General features: G+C 45.3%; 1 protein-coding gene across 10 annotated transcripts in view; it reads left to right on the top strand.

Annotated features, from left to right (window-relative positions):
- The window catches only part of LOC142777415 (uncharacterized), a 498,660-nt gene that overhangs the window by 224,059 nt on the left and 262,447 nt on the right, over positions 1-12,154 (top strand). The window lies entirely within an intron of this gene.

Genomic DNA, 12,154 nt, shown 5'->3' with positions numbered 1-12,154 from the left:
ACGCGGCTGTGATTGGATTTGTCGTGAGCGCGGTGAAATTGAATGCGAGACATGGTAGCCGCGTGATGTTATCACTCTTACTTCTTCTTGCGTGTGTGCATAGTGTGCGCGATAAAGCAGATCACGTACTGCTCCTCCGCAAGAGCAAACGTGATGGGCGTACCCCATCTTCTTCGCGGGCGTCTGTCAATCAAACAGATAGACGCGTGAACTCGGATACCAACTCGTTGATTCCGAAAGGGCCCGAGTTTAACTCGTGACAGTGATGGTGCCGGTGTGACTGTCAAGCATTTGATGCGGTGAACGCTAAGCGACAGCTCCTTTGAATATAAAATACTCGGGTGAGTTACACCACTTGTGCAAGGCTGGAGCCATAGAAGAGCTTGTGATAACTGATAACCTAGCTTCTTGCAGCTTTTCAGGCTCGTCGTCTACTCATATGCGTGGTCGGCTTCGAAGCGAAGGCCGCATCAGCTCTGTCGTAATTTCGGTTGGACTAACTAGTACCTTGACTCACTATTTATTACCTCGACTGATGCTTAACGACCATTACACTGAGCTGTCTTTTCTTCATTGATGACGCTTCAATTTAAAAGCAATTATTTCGCGCGCAATTAGCAAGGTGATGATCCGTATGGAGCTAATAAACGCAACTCTCGTTACTGAGATACTTATCGTCATTATATTAGTAAGCGCTAACTAGCATGGTTTTACTTAGAGTGCTTTTGATTAGCGTTGCCTTAATTGGCGAAGTATAGTTAGTTCACCAACTAGCATGCCCTGCCGCGGTGGCCTATTGGCTAAGGTACTCGGATGGTGACTTGCGGGTCGCGGGATCAAATCCCGGCTGCGGCGGCTGCATTTCCAATGGCTGCATTTCCGTTCTTCAGCACTGTATAAGCCTCATATGTGGTCCTAACTTTGCTGAGACCTATTGCCTCCAATTTACCACCCTCTAGTTCATCGAGTAGCACAGCTAGACTAGCCTCGCTGGGTAGCGTTCTAGTGTTGAAAGCAGCCAAGTTCAGATTCCCATGGTGGCTGGTCTAGAAGGATTCTTAACACCCTGCACTGCGTCGTAGGTCTGACCACCGCAATGGACAGCTGCTTCGCAGGTGCTGGGGACTGAGGGCCAAGGGTTATTTGTTGTGTTCATGGGAGGTTGTGGCCAGGTACTGCACTAGGGTGGCCAGACCTGCTCTGGTGAAGAAGTGTATTACCAGCAGCTGGTCGCCAGTAAGGACGCACCCCAGACCTCTTCTTTTTAACGATGCCTTCATGCCGCGTTTTAGGGAAACATACAATTGGAAATGATCCAGCATCTGGTTTCGAACCACATTTTGTCATGACATGGTATAAACCCCTTGCAGAAAGCCTAGCAACGGCGTGTGCCCCACCGGTAACATTGAGGCCATCATGACCGGAGGGACATTGTAAAGGAAAACACGACGCTTCTGGCCTATGTAATCCTCGTTCTGGCAGCGCATCATGCGACCTTCATTTGCAGAAACAAGCAGCTATGGGGCCAATTTTTGTTTATTGTTTTATTTCAGTTTTGTAATGTTGACCGCACTTCGACGGCCAAAGCAGTCGTCGCGGCCGCGGAGATAAAGAAGGGTGAAAACTGGAGGGCAGGCACATCATATGCGCTGCTCATACTCAGTTGTGGCGTATTTGCGACTGCAGATGTCGTTCGGGCTGTTTCACGCACGACGCTCCGGTGTTGTAGGCACGCGAGTGCAGCACTGTACATGTATAAAAAGTAAAGTCCCCAGTATTGACCCTTGCGGAACCCCATTCTTAATTATAGTCAAGTCAAATTTAAAATTATGAAGCTGCACATATTGTTTTCTTGCCCATAGGGAGCTTTTCATTAGGTTAAGTCCAATCTCGCGTATACCATACATAGGTAGCTTCTTAAGTGGCATCGTCTTCTCCATAATTATCCTCAACGTGCCGTGAGAAAAAGAAAGCCTGTGCGCGTAACACCGAACACATTTTTTTGCCACGCAGAACGCATTAATTTTTCGCCCACTACCAACTACGCTTACGTAGACACCGACACCGGAATTTCTGCGAAAGGAGCTTTTAACACCAGCGCGTTAAATTCAGTGTCCAGCTGCTCAGTTTGTCTGTGACAAGGCCAATCTAAATAGGTCGCAAAAGTCGCAACGAAAAGTGGTCTGAAACATATTGCGACATCCATCAACAACCGCTTGATGATCGGTGCGCGACTAGGTGAGGGGGGGGGGGGGCAATAGAGGAAAACACACAATCATTTAAACGTTTATTTTCAATGGTTTTAATTTTATTTTTTACGAAAAGTTAGCAGATTACTTTAATAAAGCTTTCGCCTTCGGTATGTGGTTCAGCGCCCGAATTTTTTTTATTGGTTTCAGAAACAGTGGGCACATGCAGGCAGTGCGGCATCATGGGCCGACGGTTTTGGGAGCGTATCCGGGTAATATCGGGTATGTTCCAATACTCACCATAGACGGCTAAATAGACAGCTCAATGGACGGCGGCCATCTTAAGTCCCATTTAAATTCTCACGTAGCCAGCAAAATAGACAGCTTCGAGAAGACTGCATTGTAGACAAATACGATGCAGGCTACTTTGCTGTCTAAGAAATATGGCGGCTCAGCGAATCACTCAGATAGATCTGATCTCACCGGAATGGTCGACTGCACACAAACAGACGCTTCCCTAGACGCTCAATGTGAGAAACGTTTATTTGTTTTTGATTTCAACACGAAATAAGCCAGAAATAACAGCTGTTACGTTTGTTTATTTTAGCTTTTTCTGTTTGACGTGAGGTGGCGCATCGTCGCGTGAAAGCCATCTAAATGTATTGCACCAGAATCGAAAGTTGGCCTAGTTGAATATGCATGGTATAACTGTCAGTTCAAGCGCACGAATAAACAGAAAGGAAGAGAGGACAAGCGCTTTCTCGCAACTGTCTAAATGTGTTTCATTTCTCGGACAGCATAGGCTCGATGCTGTCTTCTAAGAAGTCTTCGTTGACTGTATACGTGCTGTCTAAGAATCGAAACACTGCCGTGCTATCAGCGCTTGCGTTTAGTTCGGCGTGTTCTTTGGTTCGGCGCATTGTCAGCTCAACGAGGCATCACTCACTTTTTCGTGGTGGTTTCCAGCGTATACCTTCAGAAGTTTACTTATGTTTTACGTGCATTTCATAGCTCAACTAGCTCACACATTGTGTAGATCGCTGCTCCTGTGACTGCTGACTGCTTTCGCTTGCGCACGGCCGGCGTGCGCTCCCCTTTGGTGCCTGTGAACCCGGCAGGCAAAGCAACAAGACGCTGAACTCTACGGCGGCCGAAGCTATATTTTCAAAACTGCTGTCTCGCTGCAGTTATTTCAACAATTGGGCAACGTGAACTTTCGAACTAATATGCTCTTATGCCCATGAACAGTTGTCTCACAATTTCCTCTGCGAAGTTGCTTGTGCATATTGCAAGTACGTCACTTGGCTAATAAAACAACTTTGCTTCCTCAATAGTTGTTATTTTTGTTTCTTTCCTCTCTCACATTCAATTAGCGAGACAAAATAAGGGCGCAAAAAATCGCGAATAATAAGGCACGTAGCAGGTCAGCAAACAAGAAAAATTTCAATTTCGCGCCATGCCGGGCAAATGCGTGACGTCGGTACCGCTTCGGGCTGTGATGTTATATTAATTTTTATTCATATTTTGGCTGTTAGTTGTCCCCTTTTCACGTGGATGGCGATGGTGGCAACGAGCCGCCCACAACTGTATCCATAGGCTTCTATAAAAGTTACGCTACTAGCTTACCTTGGTCTGTGAAGCAAGCCACGTACACTTCACTACCACCGTGCTCCCGTTGAACAGAGCGTGTCACGGAATTAAGAAAGCGACGCCTAGCACGAAGCGCTGCATGCAATGACTGGTGCGCTGAGAGAGAGTAAAAAGATATGGCTGCGAAATTGAAAGGACACGCATGCGCGTTCTCCACGTCAGATGGTGCGGCGATGCAGTTTTATCGGATTGTGGTGGTCGCTCGCACGTCCCGACTAATTTTATCAACGGGTGTACTTATGTAAGTATAAAGTGCTTATCATCTTGCCACTACGTTGCTCGTTCACTACACTGACGCATATGCAGTAGGGGCAGCAGACTTTTCAAGCTTTTTAGTTGTCTTGGAGGCAACATTGTCTTTTTTTCTCGGCCACAAAATTGTAGTTCTCAGTTGGCCCTTTCGTACCCAGTGCAGTAGTCGTAGCCCCGAAGAAGCTTGTCACAAAACCTTGGTTTTTTACTGTAACAAAATGCTTATAACGGTTAAAATAACCAAACTAGTTTTTTTTTTCAGAGCACACGCATAAATCACAGTATTTTTTGTTTCAATTTAGTATCTCCAAGTGGCTTCGCTTGCCCGACCAGGATGGGATCCAGTTTCCAATGGCACAACTCCAACTTTACCCTAACCAAAAAAGTTTGGCCAGCTCCTGCTAAGAGGAATCGATGCAGAGGGTGCTGACTCTTACACTCGCGGCGTCGTTGACACTGTTGCTCATCGCGGCATTGCGTAGGAGAGCGACCGGGGAAGGAGCAAAGCACGCAGTTACGGACTAGTATTTCCTACTGGAACATGCCAATCACTGCTAATTGTCAATGAGAGACAGAAGACTCCGATTAGACAAAGAGGTCCAAAGTCCGCTTTTAGTGGACGCGCACGCTGCGAATTTTCATTGTTCAACAAAGCACAAGAAAAATCTCCCACTGGCACTACCTTGAAGGTTGTTGTTGTTAGTGGTTCATGAGGAAAAGGAAGAAGGCACCTAATTTCTGTCTGCCTACAGGCGACACGGCGCAGTACCTACCTTCAAGGTGAAGGTTCAGTGCTTATGTACGCGTGTACCGAATGGCCAGTGAGTAGTCGGCTTTTGAATCAAGAACTCGCTGGCTGACGCAGCCTGCATCGGCTTTGCCAGGTAAGAGAAGCGGGGGGGACGGGCGTGCGTAAAGGGCATTTGAACGCAGTGGGGAGGGATACCTAGAGGAGAGAGAGGTGCGATAGCCTAGGCAAGCAGGCGCTGCCTGTGTCGGTGTTGCTAGGTGAGAGAGGAGAAGCGTAGGAGAGCAGAGACAGGGGGAGGGGACGCGCATGAGCAGTAAGGCTGGTCATGCCGCATACTGGATTTAACCCTTCTTTAACATGCATCGGGTGGCGACGGCATACTGGTTAGAGCATCAGCCTCGCATGCAAGAGGTCCGTGGCTCGAATCCCGGTGCCGCGCAGGTCACAACAGGATAAAAAAATCCACGTTGTGATGGAACTGCATTAAATGGTCTGGGGTGCGTCCTCACCAGTGACCGCAGCTGGTAACGCACTTCCTCAACAGAGAGGAATTGACCACCCTGGTGCAGTATCTGGCCACTACCTCTCATATGCATACGTCAATTAATTCACAGCCCTCAGTCCCCAGCGGCTGCGAAGGAACTGAGCACAGCCGCGGTCAGATATGCAACGCAGCAGAGAGTGCTAAGAATCTCTGAATCCGGACAGGCCGCCATTGTAACCCGAACTTGGCAACGTTTAACGCTAGTGAGGCAAGTCTATCTCTACTATTCAAGGAGCTAGAGGTCATTAAATGGGATGTAATAGGGCTCAGTGAGGTTGGGAGAACAGATGACGTACGCCTGTACAGTGCTACAGAATGAGCACGTCCTTTACTATCAGTTCTTGGCTGACAGAAGAGAATTGGGATTGGGATTCCTTGTTCACAGAAACATAGCTGGCAACACAGAGAAATACTATAGCACTATCGAAAGGGGGGTAGGTATCATAATTAAGCTCAATTATAGATACGAGATGAAGGTGGTCCAGGCTTACGCGCCTACATTCAGCTATGATGACGCGTCAGTTGAAAGATTCTATGTAGACGTAGAATCGGCAATGAGTAATGTAAAAACACACTATACTATACTGATGGGACCCTTCAATGCAAAGTAGGGAAGAAGCAGACTGAAGACCAGGCAGTAGGATATTGTGGCATTGGTACTAGAAATCCCAGAGGGGAGCTACAAGTAGAAATCGCAGAACGCAATATTTGACGGATTTTGAATACTTTCTACCAAAAACAAGGAGACCGTTAGTGGACGTGTAGGAGCCCTAATGGCGAAAATAAGAACGAAATATACGTTATACTGAATGCACACCCAGCCATCGTGCAGTATGCGGAAGTGCTTGCTTGGCAATGTACGATGCAGTGACCATAGAACGGCACGGTCTAAAATTCGCCTAGACTTGAAAAACGAACGACAGAAACTGATACCCAAGAAGCCAACCAATGATCAAGCACTGAGAGGGAAAGTACAGGAATTCAGATTCTCACTTCAGAACAGGTCAATATGATTGATATGGCGAGTCGGTAACACATGATTATTTCTAAATGAGAACGCACTATTTAGGCGCCGACAGAAAGACAGGGACAAGCGCTTGTCCCTGTCTTTTTGTCCACGTCTAAATAGTGCGCTCTCATTTCAAAACAGTCACAACAGGTACACGGCTCTTATCGAGGAAACTAACCTTAACGTAGACGCAATCAATGGTAATCTGACGGGTATAATTACAGAGTGTGCAGTGGAAGTTAGAGGTACTGTACTAAGACAGGACATTGGCAAGCTGCCCCAGGAAACGAATAATCTGTTTAAGAAGCACCCAAGCATAAAAGCCTCAAGTACAAATGACAAACGGAGTTAGTAGAGCTTTTGAAGTTCATTATAAGTGTATGGTGTCCAATGTACGAAGGTAAAACATGGAGAGAATGGAACACGCTCTGAAGAACGGAGGAAGCGTCGACGCAGTGTAGAGAAAACATGGGATTGGCAAAATCCAGATGTATTCTCTAAGGTACAAGGAAGGCAAAGTAACTACCAGTATGGATAGGACAGTTAATTAGCGGAAACGTTTTACAGAGTTCTGTACAGTAGCCAGCACAACCACGACCTTAATATAAGAACTAGCAGTATTCCAGATTACATACCCACCAGTAATGATAAGTAAATGATAAGTCGGAAAAGCCTTGGAGTACATGCAAAGAGGCAAAGCTTGTGGTGAGGATCAGGTAACATCAGATCTGCTGAAAGATGGAGGACAAATTGTGTTAGAAAAGCTAGCCACCCTGTTTACGAGGTGTCTCCTGACGGGAAGAGTACAAGAATTTTGGAAGATTGCTAACATCAACCTAATACTTAAGAAAGGAGATGACAAAGACTTGAAGAATTACAGGCAGACCAGCTTGCTCTACCTAGTATACAAACTATTTACAAAGGCAATTGCTAACAGAATTAATACAACATTAGAATTCAATCAACCGAATGAACAAGCAGGATTTCAAACAGGCTACTCAACAATCGACCACATTCATACTATCAATCAGAAAATAGAAAAATGCTGAGAATATAGCCAACCACTATATATAGCCTACATAGATTACGAGAAGGCGTTTATTTCAGTATAAGTATCAGCAGTCAAGGAGGCACTGCCGAATCAGGGCGTGGACAAAGCATATATAAACATCCTTGAATAAATCTACAGGGGATCAACTGGTGCCATAGTGCTTCATAAAGAAAGCAACAGAATACCAATCAAGAATGGTGCAAGGCAGGGGGATACAATCTCCCCAACGCTATTTACCGCGTGCTTACAGGAGGTTTTCAGAGGCCTAGAATGGGAACAGTTAGGCATAATAGTTAAGGGAGAGTACCATAGTAACCTGCGTTTCACCGATGGTATTGCATTGGTGAGTAACTCAGGGGACGAATTGGAACACATGATTATGAAGTTAGACAAGGATAGCAGAGAAGTAAATCTTAATATAATCTATAGAAAACAAAAGTAATGTAAAACAACCTCAGAAGAGAGCAACACTTTGAGATAGGTAATAGTGCACTTGAAGTTGTAAAAGAATATGTCTACTTAGGACAGGCAATAACCGTGGAGCCAAACCACGAGATTGAAGTAACTAGAAGAATAAGAATAAGGTGGGGCACATTTGGTAAGCACTCTCAAATCATGACAGGTAGATTGCCACTGTCCCTCAAGAGGAAGGTATAGAACAGCTGCATCTTGCCGGTACTTAGCTACAGAGCAGAAACCTGAATACTTACAAAGAGAATTCAGCCTAAATTGAGGACGACACAGCGAGCATTGTAAAAATGTTAGGTGTAACCTTAAGAGATAAAAAGAGAGCAGATTGGATTAGGGAACAAACCGAAGTTGAGGATATCATAGTGCAAATCAAGAAAGGGAAATGGACACGGACAGAGTATGTAGCATGTAGACAGGACAACCGCTGGTCATTAAGGGTAACTAACTGGATTCCTATTGATTGATATGTGGGGTTTAACGTCCCAAAACCACTATATGATTATGAGAGACGCCGTAGTGGAGGGCTCCGGAAATTTAGACCACCTGAGGTTCTTTAACGTGCACCCAAATCTGAGCACACGGGCCTACAACATTTCCGCCTCCATCGGAAATGCAGCCGCCGCAGCCGGGATTCGAACCCGCGCCCTGCGGGTCAGCAGCCGAGTACCTTAGCCACTAGACCACCGCGGCGGGGCTAACTGGATTCCTAGATAACGCAAGTGGGTTAGAGGCAGCCAGGAGGTTAGGTGGGCAGATGAGACTAAAAAGTTTGCGGGTGTAGATTGGCAGCAGCAAGCACAGGACCGAGTGGACAATCGGAACATGGAAAGACGTTTGACCTGCAGTGGACGTAGTCAGGCTGATTGTGATGATGGAGATACTTCGCATTTTAAATGCTGCCTATCTGTCTCAGTATTAAAATGTGATATACTCGAGTAGCAACCTCCATGTCCTCTATAGAACTTACCGTCTCGCCTTCCTTGCTTGCTCTTTTACTCACCTTACTAAGTTCAGTGGTACTTCTTCCGCTCCGTTCGTCTTTCTACTTCCTCTTCTGTTCCTACTACCACTTTCTCTGTCTCAACTAGGGCTCTTTTAGCGAGCGTCTTCACTGCCACGGCCGCACTCCACTGTGGCACACAGCCATCTACTGGATCTTTGGGAGGCCTATCGCATGGACCATCGCTGGCGGCAAGCACAGCAACCAAATCTTCGCCTGAACCTCCGTTCGGCCCAGTTCACGTTGTACACGGAGTACTGCTGCCTCTTTTTTCTTCGACAATAGTGGTGGTAGACGTGAGCCTGTCGACAGTTTCTGATTCTCTGGATGCTGCTTGACCCTGGACTCACTAACACTTCCAAGCGCAAGGATATCTCCCATCTTCACGAAATGATACTGACTTCCTCGCTGCTCTCCGCGACCGCTACTTTTGCGCCGACCACCCTACTGCTCTTCCCATTTACGGCTGTTACGGGCATCTCACTTCATATTCTCTTATATACGTCACGCACCACCTCGGCTCTGGAGACGGACCGCATCACTAACATGAAAATTCTTGTCTCGAAGTGGCTCCTGAACTCCTCAATAAATGTCACGTTCTTCCCTCTGAACGAATGCGCGAGTTTATTTGATTCGAAAACTCGAAAACTCGTTGCTCTTGAGCGCCATCTTCCCAACCTCTTCACTCAGCTAGTCGTTCAAGCACGTTATTCTGGACCACCTCCAGATCTATCTGAGGGACCATTACATGCTGAGGTAGCTCACACAATTACGCATAGAGTGAAGTGATGTAGCAATATCTTCCAGGGGGAAAGGGGGCCTGACTCTTTCGGCAGTACTTATTGTGGGCTACCCACTGAGAAATGAACTGAGGTTAAATTAGCATTCAGTGCAGCAGTCACGTAATTATACATAACAAGATTTTAAGAATATATATGAAATTTTCTCTACACTTCTGCGGAGATATCTTTTTCGTTTCTCGCAACCATGCACTTCAGTCTTTCTGCACTTCCGGCCGCTGATGCATCGCTTTTACACCTTGCGCTTGAACATTGCAGATGAGCTACCGCTCAGCAGGGGCTCAAGTACCACTTTGCCATGCCTTCATTGTTGTTCTTCTGACCCGAAACTTACATCACAAGGTACGCAGGTGCAAGTGGGAACCGAACAGGAAACGCTATATGGACCAACCGCATGGTTTTCCCACTTTAAAAAGATTTCGTTTCTTTCTTTATCTTTATTTTTATTTATTTCATACTGTTAACCCCGTGCTTGGGGTCATTACAGGGAGGGTGTCACAAATTAGATAACGTTCGCACGAAAAAGAAAAATTATAAAGCGCATATAAATACGAGATGAATAACCAACAATAAAAAATAAGAAACAAACAACAGTGACTGCACACGTAAAAATCAACGAATAAATGCTGACAACAGAATTTAGCACGCATCACTACAAAAAAAAAACTGTCCAATGCATTTTCAAAATTCACTGATGTTGTTTGTTGCACAACCGCATTGGGTAGACTACTCCACATATCTATTGTATCTGGAAAAAAGGAGTGGCGGAAAGCATACCTGCGTGTGAAATAAGGTTGAATTGCTCTACTATTATTAAGACGATCACACCACCTTCCAGGGGGCTGAATATATAAATCCTTATTTATCTTTCTTTACCCGCTTATAATCTTAAAAAGAAATTTGAGGCGATGTTTTCGCCCGCGATATTCCAAAGACTCAATCTCACAGGACTTTAACAAAGCTGTGACTGAGTGTGTGCGTCGGTATCTACCGCATATGAAATGGACTGCTAATTTTTGTATTATTTCAATTTTGGTCCACAACACCTTCCGGTGAGGCGACCTTACAATACTAGCGTACTCTAAGACAGGATGTATGAATGTTCTGTAAGCAGTTAGTTTTACATCTGGTGTGGCATGTTCCAGTTTTTTTTAGGAAATACAGTTTTTTGTTTGCCTTAGAACAGATGTTACCGATATGCGATTGTCATTTCAATGTGTGCACTATACTAACTCCTAGGTATTTGAAACAATCGGCATTATTTAAAGGGTGACTTCCTATGTGATACATAAATGACGATTCCCGCCCACTAGAGTGAATATGCGTAAATGTCGTCTTGCTATAGTTTATTTCCATGTCCCATATTACACACCACCGATTTAGTACCTGTAAGCACCTGTTCAGATTAATTTCAGATCGCAAGTAACTGGGGAATAAATCAAGCAGTCATCTGCAAAAAGTTTCATTTTAATGGGAGCCTCAACTATTGAACATAGATCATTAACAAACATCAGAAAAAGAATTGGTCCTAAAACAGATCCTTGGGGAACGCTCAAGTACACGGCCAGTAGTCTTGAAGTGTAATTTTCAATTTTTACAGCCTGTTGACGTGCGGATAAATAGGCATCTATCCATTTTAATACTTCTTCGCTTATTCCTGATCTTTCAAGCTTGAAAAGTAATTTGCGATGAGAGACCTTATCAAAAGCTTTCCTAAAATCGACACAAATTACATCAGTCTGCAGAAGGGCATCGCTGTTTTTATTGAAATCACGGAGCGTTTCAGCTAACTATGTCACAGTAGAAAGACCATGCCGAAACCCATGTTGGCTTGCGCAATGTAACTGGTTAGAATCAAGAAAACTAAGAATATTGTAACGGGTGCTAATATATGCTCCAGAACATTAGAGCAGACCGACGTCAATCTTTCAAGACAAACTTTGACAACTTTTTTTTTTTTGCCCCCAAACAAGCTAACTAATGCGCACAGTAAGCAACGCCTGGCCCAGTTTGCGATATTACAAAGCTGCGCCCCACGAAGATGCTTCATTTCAAAAAGAATTTCAGTGCCTGACCTATTTCTTTGTAAGCGCAATGGCACTAACTTGTAAATGGGCAACTTGGTGTATCACAAAGCCTATATATTGGTACTTTGCCCTACGAAACACCGGCTTGGCCTTGAGTCGACATATTCTCGTTCCTGTGCTGCACACTGCCATTTCGTACAGCCCGAGACTACGGCAAAAAGGGTATCGCCAAAACGAAAGCCTCCGAGATGAAGGGCCATCTCGCTACTTCACCGCCGGGAGAAGGGTGCTCCTCGTACCACGCTTGCACTCCGCGCCGCCATGACACGTACTCATGTGGGGAAGTCCTGCTAGCTTTTGGCTGCGCCACGATGACGTATTGATTGATTGATTGATTGATTGATTGATGT

This window comes from Rhipicephalus microplus, chromosome X (assembly GCF_043290135.1).
Source record: "Rhipicephalus microplus isolate Deutch F79 chromosome X, USDA_Rmic, whole genome shotgun sequence".
In the NCBI taxonomy this organism is placed as follows: Eukaryota; Metazoa; Arthropoda; class Arachnida; order Ixodida; family Ixodidae; genus Rhipicephalus; species Rhipicephalus microplus.
Note: the sequence above shows the minus strand (reverse complement) of the source record. Positions and strands in the feature narration are given on the sequence as shown.